The sequence below is a fragment of the Ambystoma mexicanum genome, chromosome 3p, assembly GCF_040938575.1.
Source record: "Ambystoma mexicanum isolate Mex_15411 chromosome 3p, UKY_AmexF1_1, whole genome shotgun sequence".
NCBI classification, from domain to species: Eukaryota; Metazoa; Chordata; class Amphibia; order Caudata; family Ambystomatidae; genus Ambystoma; species Ambystoma mexicanum.
In genome coordinates this window covers 264887973-264915334 of record NC_090925.1, presented here as the reverse complement: position 1 = coordinate 264915334, position 27362 = coordinate 264887973, and positions in this window count along the sequence as shown.

Genomic DNA, 27362 nt, shown 5'->3' with positions numbered 1-27362 from the left:
AGGAAGCATACAGGTGGATGTTAAAGTCTCCAAGAAGGAGGAGTTCAGTGGTCAGAGCCAGGAGGGAGGAGGAGTGGTCCGCCCACTCAGAGAGGAGGGAAGTGATCTGACCAGGTGGCCGATAGATAGTAACCACGGTAAGTGAGTGAGAGAGACAGAGAGTCTGCAGACAAGGCATTCGAAAGAGGAGTAGGCATGCATAGGAATTACAGAGGCAGGAATCCACTCTGGGAAGATCAAGGCTACACCCCCTCTGGAATGGTTGGATCTGGGTGCAGAGAGGATCTTGTAGCCATCAGGGATTAGTGTGTAAAAGCTTGTGACAGAGCTGGCCGTGAACCATGTCTCGGTGAGACCGAGGACATGGAAATCAAGTTCTTCCAGGAGGCGGCAGATGTCGGAGGAGTGTTTGACAGCTGAGCGAGAGTTGAGAGTGGCAATAAGGAGAAGGTTGCCAACCTTGAAAGACTTCCAGGGAGGGGTACAAATCAGAGGTGTAGAAAGAGCCAGAGGGGGGAAGAAGAGGAAGGAGGAGAGGGCAAGGTAGCCAAGGAGGAGGCAAAGGGGGGATGCAAGGAAGGCAAAGAAAGGAGAGAAGGGACAGCAGGGGAAGAAAGGAAATTGATGAGGCGCGGGAAGTGTCTATCAAAGAGGAGAAAGTTGGCCTGTGGGCCTTGGACCAAGACGGTGCCATTCAGGTAAACATTCATGATGACCTGAGAGGAGTGGAAGGGGGCCAGGAGGGTCTCCCACCGGGTGCCACCATTAATGGGAGAAGAGAAAGGAGACAGCACAGAGACCATATGAAGAGTCCATAGGTTTGGCGAGTGAAACGACAAAGAGGATGTCGGTGAGGGTCTGTCTGGAGGAAGCACTGGTGTAGGTGTCAGTGATAGGGAGGCCCGGGTTGGAGACCAGGATATCTGTTTTGAACTTCTTCCTACCAGACATGATGAGGAGAGTAGGATAGTCGATAGGGAAGCAGTTTGAAAAGATAGGAGAAACCGAGAGCACCATAGAGTAGGTGGGGGAAGAGGAGAGAGGAAGAGGGGTGGAGGGGAAAGGTGGGGGGAGACACTAGGGGAGGACACAAGGAGGAGTGCAAGCAGACGAGACAGAAAGGGACAAGACAACAGTGGACAATGGACTAAATAGATAAAAGCTCAGATGGAAGAGCAGGCAGAAAACAAGGCGGTCCGATAAGCAAATCAGGTTACCAGGGCATCAGGAACGGAGCAGTCATTAAAAAGAGAACCTAGAGGAGGGTGGAGCACAGCAGAACACAGAACAATATACAAAAGAACAAAGCAGTTGACAAATGACAACCTAGACGAGGGAAGAATACAACAGAACACAGAGCAATACAATGCAAAACAGGGCAGTCAATGAGGAAGAGCAAAGGGGGCGCGTGGGTGCAGGAGGCTGAAGAAGGGTGGGGCGTGAGGCACACATGATAGGGAGTTGCGAAGGACCACGCAAGTCAGGGAGGCGAAGCGTGAACGATGCGAGGATGGAGGTGGCGAGGGCGCATGCGTAGCAAGTAAGGACATAGGGGCGTGGATGGGTACGTGATCAAGGAATGCAGAGTGCAACACAGGGAAGGGCAAGCCCCTGGTACTTGGCCGAGGGGGCTGTCACGGCAGGGGGGTGAGTTGGTTGGCTGATTTAAAGGGCCTGCCAACCAATGGGAGCGCAGTGGGATGGAGGGAGGGGGGAGCGGGCACACACACGCTGTGGCGTGAGAATAAAACGTTTACAAATGCACAATTTACTGTGCCACGGAGCACCTGTCCTCAAATCAGCACCGGAGAAGTTTACGTTGGCAATGCCTGTTGATGGTGTGGATGGCCTGTGGGCACAGAGGGAGTAAATACATGTTGGTGCATGCTTACCTGCTGTCTGGGCAGGGGTTCGGTTTTGGGTCCTCCTGGTCTGAACAGGTCCAAAGAGGAATTTCCCTTTTCTTCATCTGCCCATCGCTTAGGACACCTGGGCGAGAGACGCCCTTGATCTAAGAGTTAGGAGCAGGAAGGAAAAGGCGGGGCTAAGAAGGTGGGTGAGGCTTAGGCCAGGGGACCTAGATCCACTTGCACCTGCTCCCCGTCTGCAAAGGAAAAGGTGCTGGAGGGCTGCTTAAGTAGGGAAAAAGAGCGGCAACCAGGAAGGCACCAGGTGTGCGGGGCTTAGGCAAGGTGACCTAGATCTACTTGTACCTGCTCCCCATCTACAAAAGAAAAGTGGCTGGAGGGCTGCTTGAATAGGGAAAAAGAGCGGCAACCAGGAAGGCACCAGGTGGGTGGGGCTTAGGCCAGGTGACCTAGATCCACTTGCACCTGCTCCCCATCTGCCAGTATCTCTAGACGCAGCCAAGCCTTTTGACACTATTGACTGGGGTTGGATGTTTGCTGTCCTGAAACGCTTTAGCCTGGGAGACCCCATCCTGCAATGGATACGTTTGCTATACCAAAGCCCCACTGCAAGGATGAAAACAAATAATGTCATCTCAGCAACATGGAAAATAGGTTGAGGTACGCGGCAAGGCTGCCCTCTGTCACCCATCCTCTTTGCGATGGCCATGGAACCGGTTGCTTGCTCCGCGAACAATATAATGACCTCGGCAAAGTTACACACGGGAAGAGTCAATTTATATCATTGTCTGCAGACGATATAGTGCTGTATTTACGATACCCGAACAACTCTATAGCCTGCGTGTTAGAAATCTTTGAAAACTTTGGGTGCGTCACAGGAGTGTGCATAAACTGGGACAAATCCTGAATGTTTTCCCTAGATTGTGAAATACCCTGCATGTGAGTGGCAGATCCCAATTGGCAATTGACGTGGTGCCCTGAACATTTCAGATATTTGGGAATTGACATATATCATAAGCCACATGACATATATATGAATAATACGAACATGGCACTGCATAAAATAGGTAAATCCATTGAATTCTGGAAGAGACTACCCTTGTCCCTAATGGGGAAGTTAACTATTGTTAAAATGCTGCTGTTGCCCCTCCTGGTATACTGTTCCACCAATATCCGTACCTTATCCGTAAAAGCTTCTTCAGAGAGCTAGATTCTAAATTGAGGGAGTTGCTATGGGCCAACAGCAGACGTAAACTAGCTTTACGAACACTACGTAGACCTGCAGAGGACGGGGGACTATGCCTCCCAGATTTCAAAATCTATTACATGGCCTCACAATTTCAATATATAGCCAGATGGCTATATATTGCCCCATGCCCTGATGGCCTATTGCCATACTAATGTTCCTGCAGGTAAAACTGAATTTCCATGTAAAACCCTTGGAAAAGACTCCTCAAAACTTTTACAACAAAAACCATTCGGGGGCTCCAAATCCCATAATTCTCTAAGTACTGAGACGAGGAGGATGAAGGAGTTGACAGACAGCTGTAATTACACTGAGCGTGCTAGTTGTTGGGAAATAGACCTGTATGCGGGACCGGAAATAGACCTGTGTGCGGGACCTTTAAAAATCTGAACCACACAGTGAGAGGCAGCTTGAGAGAAGACGTGCAGGCTTCAACGAAGATGGACAGCGGCAGGAGACCCAACTTGTTGTGCACAGGATGCAAACAGAAACTGGTGTGGCAGAGTGAGGGAGCTTACCGGCAGGAAAGAAGGGAAGCGTGGTGCGAGCGAGATAGGCCGTGGAGATGCCAGGAACTGCGAGAGGGTCCTTGGGTGTCCGGCAGTCAGAAGCAGTGTAGTCCTTACTGGAGAAGCCAACGTACAGGAGCAGAGCCGCAAGGAAGCCTGAAGAAATGCGCGAACAAGACTGAAAACGCTACTGGAAACCGGTGAGTCTGCCAATGCACAGTGGCGTCCCGGGGCATTATGGCAGGTTATGGGTGAAAGGATCGAATACAAAGGGTCGAAATGCAATAGTTTAGAGTCAAAAGGACCGGGGAAAAAAAGGTTGATTTTTTTTCTTTACACCGAAAACCCCTGTTTTTGGTGTAAAAACCACTTTTTTTTACTATACAGAAACCAATACAAAAATACATTTAAAAAAAGGCCTTCAACCTTTTTTTTCGGTCCTTTTAACTCGAAACTATTGTATTCGATCCTTTTGTTTTCGATCCTTTGACTGGACACCATTATGGCAACTGCGCCAAAGAAGATAAGAACATTATAAATGTACAGAAAGTGAAATGCAAAGAAGATTGTTTTGAATCACAAATGAAAAAGATTCTGAATGTTGTAAAAGTGCGAAATACCAGAGAGGTCCTGGCAGGGGAGTATACCAGGCAATTGTGAATGAAAGAGAGAAGTCCTGGCAGGAGGGTATACCAGGCATTTGACAGTACAGTCATACAAGGAGTGTCAAGCAGACACAGTGTTTGTTAAACAAGGAAGGAATTTGTGTTAGAAGCAGGAACTTTGTGTTAAAAAGGAACTTATAAGACTGAACAATGTTTATCTAACAGGATTGTTGTGGGCCAAGAAAGACACAAAGGAACTGTTACATTCAGAGAAATCTTTTGATACAGGTGAAGAATCCTGGGAGGGGAATCCCCCTTTGGAGATAAAGAGCCTCATTACGAGGTGTCTGGTAAGGGGTTAACGGCGCCGGTAAAGGTGCCGGAGCTGTTAACCCCTTACCACCCCATTACGAGGTCCAGTCGTGGGACCCGCTCTGGACGCCTGGTTTTACCAGACGTCCTTAGCGGGTCCCGCGAGTGGACCAGGATGCTAACAACGGGCCCGTCATTAACGGGCCCGTTGTTAGCATGCTCCCCATTCCCATTGAGCCCTATGGGGGCTCGAATGGGAATGGGGATGGACCTCCAAGGTCGGAATGGCCCGGTATTTCCCCATTCAGGGAACCCGGACCCAGGTTTGGGGGTAGCCATGCCCTTAATAAGGGCATGGCTACCCCCTAACTCGTAATGAGGCCCAAAGTATTTTCCATTTCTGGAGAAGATTTATGTTGGAGTATTCTACTTTTGTTTAAGAACACTTTTTCCAGATACCAGATTACAAGCATTTCCCTTATCACTTTATTATTTTGTTTTAGTGTGAGGGTCAGGATAGATTGTTTGGACGCAAGGACGGCTTATAATTTACGACATCGACATCCTGACAAAGACAAATCCTTAGTTTTGTGTTTTTGGTACAGAAACTCCTCTTTAGAATAGGGTCAGAGGGGCATTTTCCAAACCCATTTAAGTAGAATAAAAGTTTATAACCAAAACATGACATGACTATGTGTCCAGCTTTCATTCCTGACCCCTCACAGTGCCTTGTCAGATGTTTGAAACACGTGGGGGAAGGGAGGATCTGGGGGGATGGGTTGTGAGTTGGGCCTGAGAGATGTGCAATTTAGTAAGCATGTTTTCTCTAGCTCTCTGGGGCATGTATTGTTAATGGGATGTGAGTGAGGGTGGTTGAGTAGGAGATTGTTAGTATGTTTTGGTTATCAAATTGTGGATGGATAGACACTTTTAAATGGTTAGGGATATTATTAGTGCCCCAGACTGTCCCTTTACCACAAGTGCTTTAAGCCAAGACTCTAAATAACGAGAGGAGCTGCGGGTCTCCCAGCAAGGGAACCCAAACCGGGTATGACGTTCAGTAGGAGCAAGGCAAAAGCGTATGTAGGGATTGCGCACGTTACAAGGATTTTGTCATTTAAGAAAACGTGTTACTGTAGACTGACTGTAATTGGCTTCCAGAAGTCTTCAATGCGAGGTTTCCTTAAGGTAGCCTTGTTGTTTATGTGCCGATGGTTAGCACCGCAGGGGGAAATAGTGCTTCTAGAACCAGTGGGGAACCTTTGCAAAGTGCAGTCTGCGAGCCAGGAGGGCAGCTTGTAAATATCCTGGGTTAGGAAAGGTGGGTATAAGGAGCATTCATTGATTGTAGGAAGCAAGGTGCTGACTGCGCCATGTAATTTCTTCCTCAGTAGCCCGCATGAATACAGTGCCTCCCTCAGTAGTCGAACAGGTAGAAGAGGAGGAGCTCAGTTATGTTCAGAGAACTAGCGTTCTAGGTCCTCTACCCAGCTGCTGCTGTCAGATACAAGGATGGGCCACGTGTTACCATAAGAAGTAGAGTAGCAGGTGAAGAACCCGCACAGGCATTCAGCTCGTTATGGCGGGAATGTAGGGACTAGCAAGTCCATCACAGTTACCAATGTTCCAGATTTCCCCTATCGGTCCTGAAGGCAAGAACTGTCTATTGTATGATTAAACTCTCATCGGAGTAATTGAAGTTGAAGTATATGCTGCTGTATGTGTTGAAATCTAAATGTTTTACATAAAGGTGAAGCTTTTTTTCTTCCACACCCTGGAGGCTGCAGGGAGTATGCTGGATTCCTTGGCACTGATGAGAGGAACCAGAAAGGAGCCCCATAGAAGTGGTGGCCATGCATCACGTGTTCAGAGTTAAGGCATCAGCCTGCAGAGAAGATTACTGAGCCACTGCCCTCAATTACAGACAAGGGCCCTCATTACGACCCTTGCGGAAATCGACTGACCGGAGCGCCACAGCGTAAATAGCGTTTCCGCCATTGCACGAAGGAGCAAAGTGCGGCCCATTCCGACCCATCGGGCACGAGCACCACGGCATGGCGGAAGTGCAAAGTCCGCGATGGCGGAAAAGACCCCAAAACGGCCCACACCGCCGCCGTACGGCGCCCCAGGTGCAATACCGCCACCCCTCTTAGCGGCCACCGCAGTGTGCGCCTACCGGAAAGTACGGTGGCCGGAAATATACGGAAACGGGAGTTAAAACACGGGCCCGGAACGGGAAACATCCCGGCGTACACCTATAAATACACTAAAACCACACAACCACTAAAAACACTACCCTGAGACACACCCCACCCCGTCAACCACCCTAGCGAAACCAAGAAAAATGGGAAAAGCAGCGAAGAAAGCGTGCGACCGCAAGCGGCAGGTCCACTTCTCCCGTGAGGAACTCACCGTGCAAACAGAGACCCTCCAGGAGAATGCTGCCGTGGTCTTCTCCACGCAAATGACCAGGACGGCACTTGCAAACAAGAAGGCCATATGGGCTCTGGTTGCACAGCGGGTAAGTGCGGTGGGGACCGCACCCCGCACCCCACAGCAATGCCGCAAGCGATGGGACGACCTGCGGATACGCGTCCGCAGCATACTCTCTGCCAACCGCAACATTGCCACAGCCACCGGGGGAGGTCCTGAATCACCCATCAAGTTGACCCCCTGGGAAGAAATCTGTGCCTCCACCATCGGAATGGAGAGCATAGAGGGAGTCGGAGGGATGGAGAAAGGAGTGCAGACATCCGAAGATTCAGGTAGGTGGGCCAGATAAAACAATCCACACAGTCCATCCATGTGAAGTACCATGCGTCCACATAGTGCAACAGAAACACATGTCCAGGAGAACGTCCACACACATCGGCCTGATAGCGCACGTTAAAACCCACAATAAATACATAAATAATTAAAAACCCCTAAAACACCCACTACATGTGCAGCAGGCACACCCTAACTGCAGGCTGCCAAACAACTGCACCCTCACTCCACACACAAATGAAAGCACCTCCAAGGCCCCGACCCAAATCACCCTCAGGTACCACCCCAATGCATGTGATACAATGCCATTCCAATACCCACAGACCCATTAATAACCCTCGCCCTCCTTTACTCCACCACAGGGTCCGATCCAAACGACGAGCATCAGGACACCCCTACCAGCACACCTGCAAAGAGGGCCAAGACCAACGGCCAAAGACCCTCCACCTCAGCTGCACGCATCAAGACACGGCAGCAGACCAAATCAGGTGGCAGCACAGAGGAGGGAACATCAACAGGCACCCCAGCAGCCAGCATGCCCACAACACCACCACCACAGGTCCCCCCAACGGATGCCACAGAAGGCACTGCCTCTGGTGGCAGCAGCACCATAGGTGACACCCCATTGATGGCAGCATGCTCCGACACAGAAGACGGGGATGTCGAAGTCAGATCCATCCATGACCTGTCCCAATCCCCCTGTCTGTCCCATCCCGTACAACATGAGGATACCACGCAGGGGCACCCACAAGACGACGACTGGCCATCCCCCACAAGCCCTGTGGCAAGGCAACATGAGGTCAACAGCCCCTCTGTGACACCCCCGCAAATGGCCATGGCCCAGCAGAGGCAACAGTCCCTCGACCAGTTAATCGTGCAACAGCAGCAACTGGCCACGCTCCTCAAGGACCATGCCGATGAATGTGGGGGCACTAAGGCAGACATAGAAACATCAACTGAGACACTTAGGGCAGAAATGGAGAGTAGCACCGAGAGCCTGAGAGTACAAACGGAGAGTGGCACCGAGAGCCTGAGAGTCCAAATGGAGAGAAGCACCGAGAGCCTGAGGGGGGAACTGCATGCGACGTCCAAAGACGTATGTGCCGAACTTGCCGCAGTGCGCCGTGTGCTCACTGAGCTCTCGCAAACCCTTAGGCACATGCATGGACGTGAGCAGGCAGAGACATCATCCGTTGCAAGTTCCGTCCAGGGCAGCCCCCAACGTAGATCTGGGAGGAACCTGCGCTCCACAGGCAGGGGTGCCCCTGATACCCGCAGAGGGGGCTTGCAATAGCGACAGCCCACTGACAATGAGCATCTTTGGACACTGGTGTTCGGGGGGGAGGTAGGAGGGTGGAGGGGGTGTGTTGGGCTCACTTGGGTGGCGGGTCGATAGGGTGTTCAACATGATATCACATATGCCATAAACAGTGCACGATCAACCAATGAGATGTGTGGACAATGATCTTTGTGTACTAGGCCATCATAGGCGTACAGTCCATATTGTGCATGTACCAGACACACACAGTGCCACGAGTCCCGTGTCCATGTATCAGCCACCAGGCGTGAGTGCTAGAAGCATACATCAATGAGATGCTGACGAATGTCACGGGCCTCCTGTGCCTCGCAGACTCCTTGAGGTGCTGCCACATCCCCACCCTCATCATGACCATCATCCGGTGCTTGCAGTTCTGCGTCAGGGGGCATGGGCACATTTCTACGTACGCACATGTTGTGGAGCATGACACATGCCATCACAATCTTTGCAACCTTCTCATGGCGGTACAGGAGTGCCCCGCCAGACCTGCTGAGGCAGCGGAAACGGCCCTTCAGTTGGCCGAATGCCTGCTCAATGACTACACGGGTACGTGAGTGGGCATGGTTGTAGTCCTCCTCATGCTGGTCCCGTGGGTTCCGGACTGGTGTGAGGAGCCATCTCTTCAGTGGATATCCAGCATCACCTGTATGTGGACGAGAAACGTAGGATGTGGGATGCCATTGATACGTACGCACACCCCCCCCCTTCCTGCCAGTACATTGCCAAATCACATACCCCACATCATCATGCATGCAATGAGACTCACCGAGTAGCCAGGATCTGTTCCCTGCGTGTCGCTCCATGTAGCGTGGTATGGTAGAGTTCCTCAAGACCATGGAATCATGGGCTGATCCAGGGAATCGGGCACAACAATGCGTAAAGATCCTGTTGGAGTCACACACCATTTGTACATTCAGGGAATGAAATTGTTTTCGGTTGCGGTACTGGGCCTCCATGGCATGTGGCACGACCAATTCCACATGGGTGCAGTCGATGGCACCAATGCAACCCGGTATGCCGGCAAGTGCATGGAATCCCACTTATGTGTTGGTTATTTCCTGCTCCGAGCGTGGTAGGGAGATGTAGTCGTCTGCGTGCTGCAGGAGGGCATCGAGCACTTGGAATAGTGTCCGTGAGAACAGTGGCTGAGAAATGCCATGCAACTGTCCGACTGTGTGCTGGTAGGTGCCTGTGGCCAGGAAGTGGAGTACAGACACCACCTTCAGTAGGGGTGGGATTGCGGTTGGGCTATCTATCATGCTGACTAGGTCAGCCTGTGTCATGTCCACAATGGCGGCTATGGTGTCCCGGTCCAGACGGTAGAGGGTGTGGATCTGCTCATCAGTGAGGTTGAACGGATGTGCTCGGAGGCGTGGGATTGCGGGCTGCCTGCGTGGTGGTAGTGGCTGTGCTGCTGGGCCTTGCTGGCCCTGCCTTGGCCTCCTCCTCCTCCTGCGTCTCCTCCGTGCGGCTGGTTGTAGTTGTTGTTCGTCTTCTTCTTGGAGTCGGAGCACTTGCAGTGCTATCAGGTCCCCCAGGGCCAACATCGCGAGTCCTGCCGGTAGCATTTCGCTGTGGTTGTGGGAGGAGACTGGGTGTGCAATTTATGTGTTTCCAGGCTGTATGGCCTCCACCTGTGGTGATTGATTCCACCTGTGCCAACTGCTCTCCCCTTTGGCCGAGCATGTCCCGCGCACGACGCTGCTAATCGGGTATTTGTATCTTGCTATTGCATTCATGTATTTGTACCCGATGGCCGTGTAAGATTGGTTGATATGTTCATTCTGCTGTGGTCCCATTGTTTCCCATACTATCTGTGCAGTCGCGAACGGACTTGTGAAGGGTCAGTGGAACGTAGTACTCGAGTAACGGTGGGCCCTCATGCATCACTGTACCGAGTTGCAACGACGGGCGTGGCTTCCCATTCGTGGGTGAAGGCAGTTGCCATTTTCACGCACAGCCGCACTCGATGGAATAATTAGTGATTTCAAACGGCCACAGATGCCTTATCGACGTGATGTTGCAAATGAGGAATTCGAAGGGCGGCGCTTTCGGTTTCCGGCTAGCGGCGAGGAGATGCCCACAGGTCTGTCTGCAAATATAACGTTCTTTTGTTCTATGTCCTTGAGACAGGGCCCATGGCGAGGGAGCAATGATTGATATGAATAGTTTGGGATGCGCAATAGCTACGTGGGCGATGAGGCCGGGCATTCCCAAATACATGTTACTTCACAACACTGGATTTACGGGCTGGGGCACTGTGGATTTAGCAGGCTGCATTACGCACAGACTCAATGGATGTTTCTAATGTCATGTGAGTAATTATTCAGGCGTTTTGATTCCTGGATGAGGGTATGATGAACGGATGCATGGGCAGGTGATTTGATGCAGAGTTTCCCTTGTACAGGGCTTCTTGGGGTCTATCCGCCTCCCCTACGCTATGTGATGCAGGGCTGCCATAGTGGGCCCATCGTCTATCTGGCCTTGTTGAGCCCTCCCTGTCTCGACGCGCACTCAGCCACTTGTGTCCATGCACGTTAACATTCCCCTCTGATGGATTCTGTTATGGCAGACGCATGCACAGGTGCACTCGTTTGTGATGGTGTTTACACCTCGATATAGAGAGTTATAAGTCGCAAGTGGTTTTGGGGTGGTGATGATCCTTTGGAGTGGGCTAGCATGCATATGGCTGTGGATTTCGTGTGCTCATTGAAGTGAGTTGTTCGTATGTGGTTCTGATGGCCATTCTGTTCTTGTTCTTTTCTTTTGGTTGACAGGTATCTCCTCCCCTTTTGCCACTGCCATCTGTATGCCACTCCTGCAGATGGATTTTACTCCCAACACCTGCTGCTTCGTGTTAATCGGTGGAGCAGCATTACGATCTTATGGGACGATCGCCAGTGGCCCACATGCCCTTACGCAGTACTGGTGGCTCGGAGCAACATTTCGGCCTTTCAGCTGGACTAGTGCCTCCACATTGGGACGGCCCTGCGGTTGTGTGCGCTTCCATGTAGCCTTTTCGTACGTGAATGTGGCTCTGTGTACCATGCTGGAACAGGGCGTCACACAAGTGGTGGATGGTCATTTCTTGCGGATGCAGCCCTCAATGGTGGAATGTGTTTTTGAGTTCGTGGCCTGATGGCTGTATGGGCTTGGTGATTTAGTTGTGCATTAAATTTCTGATCGGATTTGGCCCGTGTAGCGTTTTTCTTTGCAAGTGATGTGGCATGTGCCTATTTGTGGGGCGATGTATTGTGAGGAGATCTGCATTGGGTTCCTGCTTCGGGGTTTAGTTGCGTGGTACTGTACTGGGCGCGTTTGCCTACTGAGCCCGTGAGGTCAGGGATGGGGGCTGCCAATGTGACAGTTTGAATGTTGTCATGCTCAGGGGCGGGGGATTGGGTTTTGTGTAACAGATGCCGGTCAGCCAGGTGGACTGGTGGAATGATGTGTTTTCGGATTGTTGCTGGTCACAGGTGCCTGTGTTTGCGTGCGTTTCTTGGTGGGGGACTGTGGTCATGTCCATTGGGATGGCTTCTGTATTCGTGCCATCTGTGCCCTGCCGCTCCCATTGGCACCTCTTGTGTTGCTTTTGTTCGTTGGCATGCATGGGTGCTTTGTACTTTTCAATGGTTGCATTGTGACTTCTTTGCACCTACAGGGAGTTGTACTTTGTGGGCAGGGAGCGGTGTACAGGCACTCAGTGGGGCCGTTTACGGTTGATTCGCGATGCCGTACTTCTCACCATGGCGGAATGGTCCATTCCGCCATGCCTGATGGCGTTAGGTACATGTCCGCTAGGGTCGGAATTGGCGTACCGTTGCACCATGGTGGTGTTTGCGGTTTGGCATGGCGCGCGCGCGCGTGCTTAGTGCAGTTAGCGTTGGCGTTCACTACGGTGTCGCTAATGGCTTCGTACTTTGCGGTGACGGGTCGTAGTCGCACCGAGCGCTATTCGATGGCGGTATTGCATTTCCGCCATCGTTTTCCCATTTCCGCCAGGGTCGTAATGAGGGCCAAGGAACAGATGGTGAAGGTACAGATTTGCCAAACGAAAAGGCGGATGGAGGGGGCCCAATAGGGCCTGGGACACTAGCATCTGATGTGGTGCTGGATGAGCCTGGGCCGGTTCAGATCAGGACACTAGCTACAGGAGGACTGGTTGCAACTGTGCTGGGCATGAGGGATGATATGTACTACGATCTACACCAGGTCTGCAGTTTATGACTACATATCCCCCTGTTTTTTAACTCAATCAAGCTGATATGGGTTTAAAAAATTAAATTACCAGGAGGGGATGCTTACGTTTGCACTTATGTGTAAACCGGTCCCCTCTGGGTAATTTCCGTCATTTGCACTGCAGAGTGCAAATAAGAAGTGCAAGAGAGGGCGAAAGCCTCTTTACACTTCTCTATTTGCACTGGGCAGTGCAAATACAGTAAACGCCACCTGCCTGCCCAGTTACACCTGTCTGTAGCCCCTCCATTTACGCTCCAGGGGCATTGAACATAAGCACCTATACGTTTAGTACTTATGAAGACAGGCATTAAGGTTGAGACCTTCCCTCTTTTTGATGTGGGGATTGGGTACTTTGCTTTTTGCACGATTTCACTCTTTCTTCTTATCACTACAGCACTTGTGTTACCCGGAAGCAGCTGTATCAATACTTAGGTGAAGTTAAAATGTAAGCTGCTTGGTTGGGCACTAGGTTGTAACTGTCTGACTAACAATGGTTGGCTGGGTGTAGGGGAGCAACCACTGTTGAAATTGTTGTGGGGGACCAGAACTGCTAGATATACATTTGGGATTGCGGTGCTGAAGCATGTTGGGGAATGTGTGCCTCTTTTTAGAATGTCCGGATGTGCAGGGTGTCGGGCAGAATGTCAGGAACCTGCTTTGGAAGCATAGATGGCCGAGTCTAGGGCACCTTATGGGGCTGGTAGGCATTGTGTGGAATGTAAGAGGCATGGGTGGGATGATGAAGTGACAGGGATTTTGCTACATGTCCAGCTTGCAATACTCCAGGGAGCGCATTTGATGCCAGATGGTACTATGACATTTCCAAATAGGTGTAGATTCAGAGTGCTTGCCTGTCATTTTACAACTAGCACTACAGGGGTTTTAATCTTGATATCCCCTGCAGTCCCCGTAGATATAGAAAGCATGCACACTGACAAAGCGGGATGCTGAGTTTGTGTGTGTGCTTAGTTGAATGGTAGGGAAGTCTGCCCAGTGAATACTTGTTCTGCTGACATTCCAGATGAGGACTTTCCTTGTAGTGGTTGTGGCTCTAGAAGGGAGTTATAGTGGCTCTACCCTGATTTGTCCTGTAGTTTGTAATCTTGTACTGGACCCGGAACTGGATCGGCATCCCTCAAGGGCAGGGCCTCTCTTGAGAGGGACCAGAATACGGAAGAAAGTAATGGCTGATCAAGGGCTGATGGATGTATGGCAATTTCACCATCAGACCAATGTACAGTGTTCATTTTATTCACCGGCACATAGGTTATTCACTAGAATTGATAATGTCTTAACCATCAATGAAGCATCCATTATGTGACGGGGCCAGCGTTGTGGCCTTGTCAGGGGTAGGGAAAGAGCCCACCCCAACCCGACCACGGTGCCCGAGTGCGGGAAGGCCCCCTATGCACCACACCTTACCTGAACAGATGACAGCGCTGGAGCCACAGGACAACAGGAGAAGCAGGGTGTATCCTGCCGTGGGGTGCAGAGAGCGACACAACACCGGCCTCCCAACACCAGAGGACGTGGAAAGGGATGCACAGGTCCAAGGGGTGCTACATCAACTACAACACTGGTGCAGATCCAGCAGACTGTGTGTACTGGAGCCTGTGCGCACAGGGAGCCTCCACTACGCCACCAGGGAATTTGCATTAATTATATAAAGGCCAGGAAGCCTTCCCCATCACCCACTATTCCACCAGGGATATCTGGGAAAGTTTCACCTACAGAAAGCCTTTTAAAACATCTAATGTCCCTGGACCCCATCAGGGCCCATGCTGGAAAGGGGCAGGGCTTACAATCCTTCTTAAGCCGTCCCATGGCCTTCCCCTGTCACACCCCCTGGGGATAGGCAAGTCTATTGGATAGGGTAACTATTCAATCCTGGGAGGAGGTGGGGTATTTAAGGGGCATGTGAGAATGGTTGAGTGTGGGTCATTTGGCTGAGGACAGACCAGAGAAGGCAAAAGTCAACAAAGTGTGAACGGCTATTGTTAGGAGGGGGTCTGTGGAATGTATGTGTGTTAGAGTGGAGAGTGTGAGGAGTAAGTAGTGGAGTGGTGGCAGTAGTGTGGCAGAGGTAGTATTAGTAGTTGGGAGTAAAGATAGTAGGTAGTAGAAGTAGCGGAATAGCGAGTGAGCAAATAAGCAGTAGAGCGGTAGTTGGTACTAGAGGGTGAAAGTGCACCCTAGTGTGTAGAAATATAAATAGATTAACAGTAGTAGTAGGAGGAGGTACAGGGATAGTGTTAATGGTGGAGTGGGAATAGCAATAGAGGGAGAGTATCAAGTACAACTGTGAGTGGGAGAACAGGAGTAACTATCAGAGTAGAGTAAGACAGAGATTACAATAAAAAGAATAGCAAGATGCAAGGAAGTAGAGTGAGAGGAAGGAGGGAAGAGAAGATAATGGAGGTAGACTGGTAGTTTGAAGTATGCGTGATAGTAAGAACAGGAGTAAGAAAAGAAGTACAATCAAAGGGTGGAGGCCGAAAGGCAGAGTGAGAGATCAGACAGCTGGTTTCATGGTGGTAAGAGACGAGTATAATGAAGGGGCAGGAGATGTTGCGTGTAAGAGAAGTGAGAATGACACCAGGCGGAAGAAGGCACCATCCAAACCTGCCTGAGACTACTAGGGGTTAGGTAAAAGCCTAGAAAACCCCTAGGGAGTGAGACAGCCATCACATCATGAAAGACCCACTGTTACCCTAAGTCCGAAATAACAGACAGGTGTTTCGACAAGCGTCTTGTTTACGGCAGTGATCTCAGGTGCTCCTTCCCCTCACCGGGAGTTATCTCCAAGACGCTTCCACCCTCCAACAAATTTACTCCACAATCCAAGCCTGGATGGCCACTAATGGCTTATGCCTCAAGGGGGATAAAACTGAAATCCTCATCCTCGGTCAAAAATCCACGCTAGCGAAATTGGGTCCGACCTACCAAAACTTCTGCATTGACAACTATGTCATCCCAGTCCTATCCTCAGTTAAAACGCTCGGAGTCCACATTGATGCTACACTATCTATGGATAAACAAGTTAGTGCCATTGTATCGGCCTCCGCTCTGAGTACCAAACTGATCAATGCCATAAAGCTGTTTCTAACAAAAGATAACTGCCTCTCCACTGCTAGAGCCACCATAGGAGCCAAACTGGACTATTGCAACTCCCTCCTAGCTGGTACATAAAAAAAAAACCTAGCCAGACTCCAAACCACTCAAAACAACTCCCTCAGAGCAGCTCTCAGTATTCCTAAAAGAGAACACATCTCTCAAGCAAGAAAAAATGCTCACTGGCTACCAGTTAAAGACCGAATCACTTTCAAGATTCTCTCCACCGCACACAAATGCATCAACCTAACCGCACCCTCTTATCAGACACTCTAGTCAGAACACAATCCACTAGACCCACTAGACTAGGGTACACCAACCAATTTACAGTGCCACGAATTACCAGGGCCAAGGCAGGAGGAATAGGATTCCCCTACCTGGCACCTAAGCTTTGGAACACGCTACCCACAGCCCTCAGAGCTGAAACCTCTCTCCAGGCCTTCCGCAAAAATCTAAAAACGACACTCTTCAATTAGCTGCTAGCTCACGGTCTGTACCTGCTCACAGCTATGCCCTCTGCACCTATTGTACAAGCTCCACAATGCCACTTCATGCTGTATGTGTTTACGTAACTAAGATATGAACATCTACTGTAACCAGCGCCACAATGTCCACGGGCTGCTGTGCGCTTAACAAATGCGAATAAATAAATAAATAAATCAACTAGGATCTGATAGTGTTCCCCTAAATGGGGTTGGTACGGTATCAAGTCCCTTTGTTAAAGGAACGTGAAGCTGTCCTTTCTAGGGTTAAAACCCTGATCGCGTGTATAGTCCTGCAGGACTATACACGCGATCAGGGGTTTAACCCTAGAGGACTATACAAGCGATCAGGGATTTAACCCTAGAAAGGACACCCAGCCATCAGGCTTTCACATTAATATTTTGAACGGCCCTTCAAACACGAATGAGCCATCCTTCTATAAGTATCAGCTTCACGTTCCTTTAACAAGGGACTCAATGCCCTACCAACCCCCTTTAGGGGGTTGATCCCAGTTGATTTTTCTACTGAGTTTACTGCCGTGAACAAGATGCTTGTCGAAACACGTGTCGGCTGACATCCTTAAGTATTAAAAGATATTTGCTAATACAGCAATTTGGATTCTAATTGTAATTGAGAATTTTTTTAAAGTTTTGATATGTACCGGCTGAGCGCGTTAGGTCAGTCATTCTCTTTTTTCACGCTTCTTTGAAGACCTATATGAGATGCTTTTGTGTTTGGTCGGAGCTGAGACGATGGCTCAGGTAAGCTTGGAAACTATGAAACTCCCTTATGAGAGGGGAGCGTTTGTAGCGCCCGCGTTTAAGCTTTATTATGCAGTAGTACAGCTGCAATATGCAGTCGAGAGGCTGCAGGTGGTGGTAGCATCACATGATGCACACATAATAAAGAGGTGTATCCCGGAAATACCTCTGAATGGGATGCTGAATGATGCAGCAAACATGAAGCAAATGATCCCGGTGCTGATTCAAGCAACGTCTAAGATCTGGGTAGGAGTCCTTAGGAGGCTGCACTTGGGTACCCCGTATTGGTCTGCATGGAAAATACAGATCTAAAGTGAAAGCTTGGCTCCTTGCCCAGAAACACTAATTTCATCCCCTACCGCATCCAATACCTTTTTTTTCGCAAGCTACTCACCTTTGTTCTGTTGATCCTACTATTGTCGGTCCGATAGCCCAGCGAGTAGAGCGCTCACTTTGACAGCCTTTCATCCTTCCGAGGTCGATAAATGAGCACCACACACTGTGGGTAATAATAAGCAGCGCTCAGATGCCTGAGGGTTGGTAGCGCCATATAAATGTGAATTATTATTGTTGTTTATATGGCCTGTGTCAGGCTAGTGCTTCTGGCCTAAGTCTGTTCCAGTCTTAATACGGTTTAGACCTGTTGACCATTTCTTGTAACTTTGTTGACCAGTTCGTGGCCTGGGTCCACAGACAATTGTGAATTCCTCTGCAATTGCCACAGGCTTTCTGTATTTTTCTCGGATGTTGGCACGTTGTTCAACTTGTAACCTATATCAACAAGCCATTTGTCTTCTTTCTATATGTGTATGTACCTGTAACAATTACCTGTGTATAAGTGCCCAGATACCGCATGGTTAGGAGCGCTCTACAAATAATAAACTAAACAAGACAGCCTGGAGGTGGGAGACAGCCTATTTAAGAGGGAATTGGATCTCTGCGGAAGGTCGGGATGTGGCACGTGGGAGGCACAATATGAGGAGGGGAGATTTAGAAGGACTGCATGCAGGTCAGTTAGTCGCACACCAGAAATGGAAGAATTCATGCAAAAGGCGGTGGCTGGATTTCCCGGCAAAGCGTCCAGGGTCTGCATTAAGAGACTATCACGATGGATCCTCCACAATTCTTTGCTATCGGGGATCCGCATTAATACAAGGTTTGATTGAGCTGATGGGTTAGGGGAGGTAGATCCCTGGTATATATTGACATTATCACTTTTCATGTCACATGATGTCACAGGCATGAAGCAAAAGTGGGATTGGGATAAGGGGGCGGAGCTGCCAGACAGTGAGTGGAAAAGAGCATGTGTTCATGTGAAGTTGGTCTTCAGAAATGCTACATTTAAGTTCATTCACTCCCGGATATTACATGGTAGTTATCTCTCCCCATGGCAAGTGCAAAGATGTTGGCCAGACCACCATTCAACCTGTAAAAGGCATCGGGGACAAGGCGTAGATTTTTTGCAGATTGTTTTGGCCTGCCCCCACTCCCGCATGTGGGATGGAGGAAGATCACAGACTTTCTAACCAAATTCCGGGTTTAGACAGACCTACTGACGCTCAAGATTTATTCAGTATTTTTCTATTAAAGAAATGTGGAGGTGTCATGGGCAAGTTGGCCTCATTGGCATTACCTCTATTCAAATGATTGATTGCCCCGTATTGGATAAGGGCAACTTTAAAAATTGGCACTGGGTTATTGGTTAAATGGATAGCAGTAGACGTCCTTTATACAGAGCGGAAGGCTATAGGGCCAGGTGGGAAGGTACTTAATGTATGGGCCTTGTTTCTTCACGATTACAAAAAGATGCCCTGCACAGGCTTTGTGAGAATCGTGGAGGATTAGTAAACATATTGGTAGAATAGAGGTGAGGGAGTGAACTGAATATCAATGTCATACTAGAGTGGGGAGATATGGTCCAATATGAAGGTTCGCTCTTGTTAATTTCTTGGCCTTCAGATTAATAAAAACGGTCCTTTAGGTACAAACTATTATGAATGTTACCCTTTGAATAGATACCATGTTACCAAATGCCTATTTCCTTATTATTATTTTTAAAAAAAATCTTTTTATTGTTTTATGATAAACAGAACATCAAAAACCAACAATCCCCCCATTTCCTCCCCCCTTCCCCATGCCTCCTCAGAGCGCCAAAATTCCCTCAATCCCTTCCCACGTACGCCAACAACCAAAACGTCGTATATCACCCGTCAAGGTCCAACATTTTCAACCTTTGCGGGCACCATTGCTCTCGGAATTCTCCCTTTAAGTATGTCAACGTTTCTCCCCACTCAGATTCAAAGTGCTCCAGTTTATCATTAGCCAGTCCTGCTAGTCCTGCTCCGTCGGGACCTCGGGCCCTTTCCATCTTTGGGCAATGAGGGACATCGCGGCAAGTGTAAACATTACCTTTGCTTTATCTCGGCCCTTCCCCGTATTCCCATCCCCCAGCCTTAACCTCCCCATTAAGATCGCCCGAGGATCTCGCCCCTCACCCTCTCCAAACGCCTGTTCCTCGGCCAGCCCGATACTGCTCCAGAAAGGTCTAATTCTAGGGCAATCTCACCAGATGTGAGCAGCCGTCCCTTCCTCCCTGCAACCCCTTCAACAGTCTTTAGACGTTGCAGGGAAAATCGCATGCAGTCGTGAAGGGGTGTAGTGCCAACCAAAAATGTATTTATACCAAGATTCCTGTATCTGTGCTGCTCTGGCCCACTTCGGGAGACCCCTCCACAACCCTTCCCAATCCTCTCTCTAAATTCTCATCCCCCAGAATCTGCTCCCATCTTTCCATGTAAGCCCAATTAGCTTTAGGAGCCGCATCTCCAGGCCTGGGGTAAAATCCCTGTTTTGAAAAATCGGAGTGAACGGGGAGGGGAATGTTGTGATCCCCAACTTTCTTACTGCACCATCCCAAATGTCAGCCAGGCCCTTAGTTATGATGCTAAGATATAAATGGGGTGGCCTAAGGAGGCGCGGGAACCAGAGGACTTCCCCCAGATGATGCCAGACCACCGCCCTGTCCATTTGAGTCCACTGTTTCCCGCGCTCTTCCGAAAACCACTCTTTAATCACTCGCAACTGCGCTGCCTTGTAGTAGCGGCGGAAGTCCAGGAGCCCCAGGCCCCCGTCCCCACTCGCCGCCACCAACATACGTCTAGCCAAACGTGGTCTCTTGCCCTCCCGTATGAATTCCTTCACTGCCATATCCAATTCCCTAAAAAAGCCAGCGGGAACTGGGAGCGGGATTGCCTGAAAGAGGTAAAGAAGCCTGGGCAGAATCACCATTTTAAGCGCCTCCCCAACCATGAAATTCTGAGGGCACTCCACATGCAGAGGTCCTTTTTAATAGCTTTCATTATGGGGAGATAGTTCGCTGCATACCACCCCTCCAAGGCGGTGTCATTTTTACCCCTATGTATCTTATCCCTCCGGGACTCCACTTAAAGGGTCTTCCCTCCTTGAGCTCCTTAGCCTCCCTATAGTCCAAAGAAAGATTCATAAGCTCCGACTTCTGCTAATTTATCCGCAAACCCGACACCTCCGCGAATTTAGACAGCAGATCCATACTCCCCTTAATGGACCCCCTTGGGTCGGTAAGCATGAGGAGCATATCGCCGGCGAAAGCCGCCACCTTGTGCTGACCCCCACCAAACGGTATGCCCCGAATGTGCTCCGCCTCCCGGATCCCCTGCAATAGGGACTCTAAGTAAATTGCATATAGCAAGGGAGATAGTGGGCACCCCTGCTTGGTCCCTCGCCTCAAACTAAAAGGATCTGACGTGACCCCGTTGACCACGATGCGAGCGGATGGACTGTGATAGTTGGCTCGGACCATCCCAATGTAATCTGCGCCCAATCCCATCCTCTCCATAACCTGGAACAGAAATGACCACTCCACTCGGTCAAACGCCTTTTCCGCATCCAAGGCCAGGAGGACCGCCGGAGTGGCCATTTTCTGTGAATTTTCTACCAAATGGGCCACCCGTCTGATGTTATCTGACGTCTGTCTCCCCAGGACGAACCCCGCTTGGTCCGGTTGTATCAGTGCCAGGAGGTGCCCCTCCAGCCGTTTAGCAAATATCTTAGTATAAAGTTTTGCATCTATAATAATAAGCGCAATAGGCCTATAGGAGGCACATGCCTCCGGGTCCTTCCCCGGCTTATGGATGAGGGTGATTTTAGCCTCCTCCATTGCCGAGGTGATTCTCCCCGAATACTTGAAGGAGTTAAATAGCTGCGTGAGGTGCGGGGTAAGAATCTGGGTGAAGGTCCTGTAGAATGATGCTGAGTACCCGTCTGGCCCTGGAGCCTTATTGCAAGGCAGCAACACTATTGCGTTCCTCACTTCATACTCCCTGAGGTCATGGCCCCGCTCCTCCCTCTCGGTCAGAGATAAACTAGGGAGAGACAACGCCCCGAGAAAATCCCTCTGGGGCTGAGGAGGGGGATGTTGAGAGGATTATAAGGAACTGTAAAATCGCGCTAAGCGACTTTTATATCCTCCGAGCGAGTGAGTCTGATCCCAGTCTCATCCCTCAAAGCCGTGATCACATTCTGCTCCCTCGCTCCCCTCAGTAGGCGCGCTAGCAATGAGTCGGCTTTATTGGCCTTCGCGCAGTACTTTTGCCTGACCATAAGCATAGCTTTCTCCACCTTTTTGGTCCTCAAAACCCCCAACTGGCCCTCAGCTAGCCTGTAGGCCTGGAATGCTTTCCTGGAAGGTACCTCCCCCAACCCCAGCCTTGCTGTCTCTACCTCCCGCTCCATTTGTGCCTCCAGGAGCCTCATTTGTCTGTTCCTTTCCGCCTTGAGGGTGATGAGCTCCCCCCTCAATGTAGCCTTGAAGGCATCCCATCTTGTGCCCAGGCTAGTGTCAGTCCTATTGTTCATCTCAAAGAACACCCTTATTTTTTCCCCAATCTCTTCCCGGATCACCTGGTCCCTCAGAAGTTCCTCCGGAAATTTCCACCTCCACACCCCCGGGCTTTGCCTCCCCAGGCCCATCCTCATTTGCACTGTTTTATGATCTGCTATGCCCAAAGGGCCAGTATCCACCGCCTCTACCCTCCCCACCAGACTCGCCGAGACCCATATATAATCAATTCTTGACTGGGATCCGTGAACCCCCAAGAGGAATGTATGACCCTCCTCTCCCTCCTCAAGGCCCTCCACACATCCCTCAGCCCCGCCTCCTCCACCCGCTCTCGAAGTTGAGGAGATGCAACTGCCCCCCAACCTCCTGTGCCATCGCGTGTTGTCCGATCCAGCCGTCCGTCCCAGGCCAAATTAAGAACGCCCATTAAAATGACTTGCTCACTTTCAAAGTTCTCAAGGACCCCCAAAGTCTCTTAAACTATCCTGGCCCGCGTTCGGCACGTACACCGGAGCTATGGTATAGGGGATGCCCGTGAGCTCTCCTCTCACCAGAACATACCTGCCGTTCCTATCCCTGGTTACATCTTGTGTCCTAAAGTCAAAATTCCTCCCGAAGGCCAGTGCCACCCCTCATGCCTTCGTGGGCCCTGACGCGAAGTGTATCTGGGTGAAGCACCTCAGTCTCAGGCGGCCCTGGTCCCTTCTCAAAAGGTGAGTCTCCTGAAGTGCCAAAACATCTGGGGCGTGTGTCTTAATACATTTCTCTAGTTTAGTTCTTTTCAGTGGGGTATTAAGCCCCCTCACATTATGTGTCATCCATCTGAACCCGTCGAGCAACTAAAAGCAACGCCCCGCTTTTGCTCCCTTGTCCCTTTCCCAGAGGACTTCTCCTGCCATTGCACTCCACTGTCCTCCCCACTGTCCTCTCCACCCACCCCCCATGCTGTGGCCCTGCGCCCACTGCCAGCTCTGCCCCCTCGGCACCTCTGAGATCTCCCCCTGCCCCCTGCCCCTGCCCCACCTGCCGCCCTCTGGGCCCCAACTTGGAGAGCTAACCGACTCCCCCCCCGGACACATCTGTCCTTGCTTGTTCCAAAATGTTTACTGCTCCCCCTTCATGGCTCTGCGTGATGCCTATTTCCCACCACCCCCTTCCAAGGATCTACCATGACTCAGACCCCATTCATTACCCTAATCCACTCCCCGTCTCCTTTACTCCTTCCCGATCATTCTCCCCCCTGCCACCATGGAAAAACCCCTCAGGGTGGCTCTCCTCCTACTTCTTTCCCCCACCGTCGACCAGGCCCATGGTTTTGCCCTTTCCCTCTGCCCCGGGGCGGTTGAAGGCTCTCCCCCAGTGACCTCCCCATAACTGTCGAGCTCCAAATGTATTATGTTTGCCGCCTCCTGCGGTGTGGTAGCCCGCCTCTGAACCCCATCCCATTCGAACAATAACCCGAAGGGGAAGGTCCACTTGTACTTTATTCCTTTTCTGGTGAGTTCTGTCAGGACTGGACCCATGCTCCTTCTTTTCACTAGCGTACTGTTCGCGAGGTCCTGAAACAAGGCGATCGCTTGGCCCTTGTAGTGCACCGGTTCGTGCAGCCTCGCCGCGCGCAGCACCGCTTCCTTTTGTCCATATCTAGCAAATGCAGCCAGAACATCACATGGCCTGGCGTTAGGGCCCCGGGGGAGGAGGGGACCGACTCTATGCACTCTGTCCAATTAATTCGCTTCGGGGTCTCCCTCGCCCAAGAGTACAGTAAAAATCCTCTGGACTTCCCCCTTCAGGTCCCGGTCCACCACCGATTCCGGTAAGAGTTTAACCCTGATGTTGACCCTTCTAGATCTATTTTCGAGGTCCTTCACTTGAGCTTCTAAGTTCCGCGTTGCTAAATCCAAGCGGTTGATCGTCCTCACTGTTAGCCGTTGTGTCCTTTTCTGTTTCCTGCAGCCCTCTTTCCAGTAGGTCCGTTCTTTACCCTAGCTGGGCCATTTCTTGTTTCAACTCTCCTAGCGTTCAAATCTGTTCTCATCAACTGAAATTGGTCCTGGAATGTCCTGGCTAGAGTCCCTCTCAGGACCTTCATCTCACCTCTGAGGTCCTGTCTTGTTAAATGCGCAGAGTCCGCAGCCACATCCTGGGCCAGCCACTCTTTCAGCCGCTCATTATCTCCTCTGCTAGTTTCCCTGGCTTCCATTGAGATCCACAGGGTGGGGAGGGTCCCTAGAGGATCTCCCCCACATTGTCTGGTCTTTGCCGTTTTCCCCTTAGCCCTGGAGGACATCTAAGCTTGCCGCGGGACCCCTGGGCTAACGTGCCTTCTCCCTTGTGTAGAGCAGGTGGCTCTGACTGGTTAATGCGCTGATGCCCGGCACGCCTCCTCTTCTGGGGCGTTCAGCCTGCCCTCTCCGAGCAACCTCTCCGCTTCCTCTGGACCACTCCCATGGTCAGCTGCTGGCAGGGGATAGCCGTCCTCACCTTCCCGCTGCCCTGCCTCCTGGGTGCCGCTGCCACAATCCTCAATGCAGGGGCCTCACCTGCTCTCCTCAGGAGCACTGCCACCCCCGGCTGGGTCCAGGGCTCTATTGATCTTCTTGCTCCAATTCTCCTGGCCCTGCTAGCCCTCTCTCCTCCTTTCGTCTGGCCGGGCCTCCTCCGCGCTGCTTCCCCTGTCGCCTGCTCTTTTCAGCGGGACGCTGGTGCAAGCCGCCTCCGCCTCCCCACCAGCTAATGCTTACTCCTTGGGGGACCCGCGAGCTACGGTCCCTCCGTCGCAGGGCCCCGCCAGCCCCAAGGGGAGAAGTTCCTCTGCTGTCCGGGGGGGAACTGCTCCCGCTATGCAGCCTGCCCACACTGCGCCCCCCGGACTTCTCCGGCACTCCAAGACAGGCCGATCCTGTGCTCCTCCTCAGCAGCCCCGCCTCGGAGCAGCCGAGCCCCGCCGCCGCAGGGGTCCCACGCTGCGCCTCTTGCTGGACCAATCCAAGTCCTTGGCACAGTGCGCTTCCCGGGTCACCCCTCCACGGACGGGAGGTCTCCTGCGCGCTGGGGCTCCCCCTCGCGCTCTCACCTCACAGCACCCCATGTCGGCTGCCTCCTCACCTCACCCGCACCTGGGGATCCAGAGCCGGGCACCGCCTCTGTTGTTGCCGCAGTCCGCACTTCACCGCACCAGCCCGTGATCCGCCTTGCACTGGGAGCTTTACCGGGCCTCCTGCCCGCGCACAGGGAGCCCTTCAAAGGCGCTGGTCGAGCACCCCTCTGCCTGGTGTGGGGCCTCCCACCTCGGTCCGGAGGTTGCACTGCAGCGGTCCCGAATCTCCAACTTCAACTGGGGCCGCGGGTTCCAACACTGCTCCTACACCTGGGGGTGGTGGGGTCTCCAGGTATAAGGCCTCAGGGTCCGGGAGCAGCCGTCGGCATGTCTACTCGCCGCCTGAGGCCATTTTGGAATCCTATTTCCTTATTATTGATTGCTTGGTTTCATGTATACATGGACCCAGGCGCACAGATTATGCACATTTCCTCAGTAATTGTTACAATTTTGTTTTAATATTTGCTGTATTGTTGAATTTTGCAATTCATAAATAAATGGGAAAAACAACCAGAGGCTGCTAATTGGACAACTAACGAAGCAATCTCTATCCTGTCACCAAGCTGGAACCAACACTAGGCAGCGAGAAGGTCAGTGAGTGGTTACAGGACATGTTTTTCCTCTGACGCTGCCCTAGAGGTGTGCTGTTTTCTATGTAGAAAGTCTTTCAGATGAAATTTGAACAAATTATGGCCACGCATGTGTGATGCTGGAAATGCATCGGAGGGACACGGCCTCCGCATCCTTGTCCTTTATTGCTTTTTATCGTGTGTTCTGTCGTGTTTTCCGTGCAGGAGTTCATGTGGGACTCCTGGTGGTGCAGCCCTCTCTCTTGGTGAACAGACCCATGGGATACCCTTATGGCACCCATGGGTAGGGGTACAACCCTGTGCCCCTAGTGTATGTTTTTGGGCACCTGTGGGTGACCCACAGAGCAGGGTACGGGCTGGTGGCAGCTCCATGCTGAAATGATTGGTGCCCTGAGTGTCCCCCATTTTGGGATGCCCAGGCCCTGTCATTGGAATCTGTAGATTCCTGATGGAGACAAAATGGCCCCCATGGCCTCTTGCCTTCCATCACCTGTTACCTTGATCTTCCCGAAGGCCCGGGAAGCCCTGCCTCTGTCCCTTCCCCCTGACTGGCTATTGGGTGGAAGTTCCATATATGATAGTGTGGGGAAGTGCTGACCAGACTGGCTGGAGCCTTCTCAACGACCGTATGTTGTGGGTACGCCTGTGGGTGGGACCTGGGTGAATGGAGTGTGTGACGAATATGCATTCTATGTTGTGGCTGTCTAGTATCTGGTGTTTGACACAATGGTTGAGACAGTCCTGCCCGAAACCGGTATGAATGCAGCTTGGAATGTTGAATAGCTCGGTACTTGTCCCAATACGCATAACTTGTTGCGAGTGTCTGGAGTGAAGTGAATGGCCTGAATGCACCGTGTGCCTGATTGGCTGTCTGCCTGCATGAATGACCTTAGTCATGATTGGATGCTTGAGTGTGACCCAGCGGAATGAATGGGAGATCAACAGTATATCTGGGGACCTCTCACTGCTAGGAATCGTGTTCAGAAGCTGTCCACTAAGACGAGTAATTGGAGTAACTGAAGCTTGATCTTGAAGCCCTGCTGGACGAGAATAATTGCTGTTGCTCTCCTTCACAATCTGAAAGCTGCTGTGCCTCAAGGACTGACCCAAAGAGGACCTGGTAAGGCGCCCTCTTCCCGAGCTACGAGGAACCATCATGCATAGCTGATCTTTGCCTAAGCTCCCTGGTAGACAGACCTTCGACAGGCTGCCGACCCGATACGGAGATTGCTGCAGAACTCCAAGGAGAAGTGCCAGGAGTGTTGTCCACCACTATCGCTAACTGCCATCACCGACCGGAGCCGCCGTGCTCTCGTTGCCTAAGAACTTCATTGATCCAACAACGCTCTCGTCCGCATCGTCGCCGCTGTATCCTGCTGGAGAAGGCCTGACCGTCGACGCGCCGAGGAGCATCCACCAGTGGGTTTCCCGCCACAAAGACCACAGAGATGCCGACGACTTGACGCCCTTGCTGGGCCACAGTTCTTCAACTCTTTGCAGTCCAGAACTATCGACACCGAGATGCCCCACACGCCTCTTCCTTGCAGGACGTTTACGCTTCCCCGTCAACGAGCACCG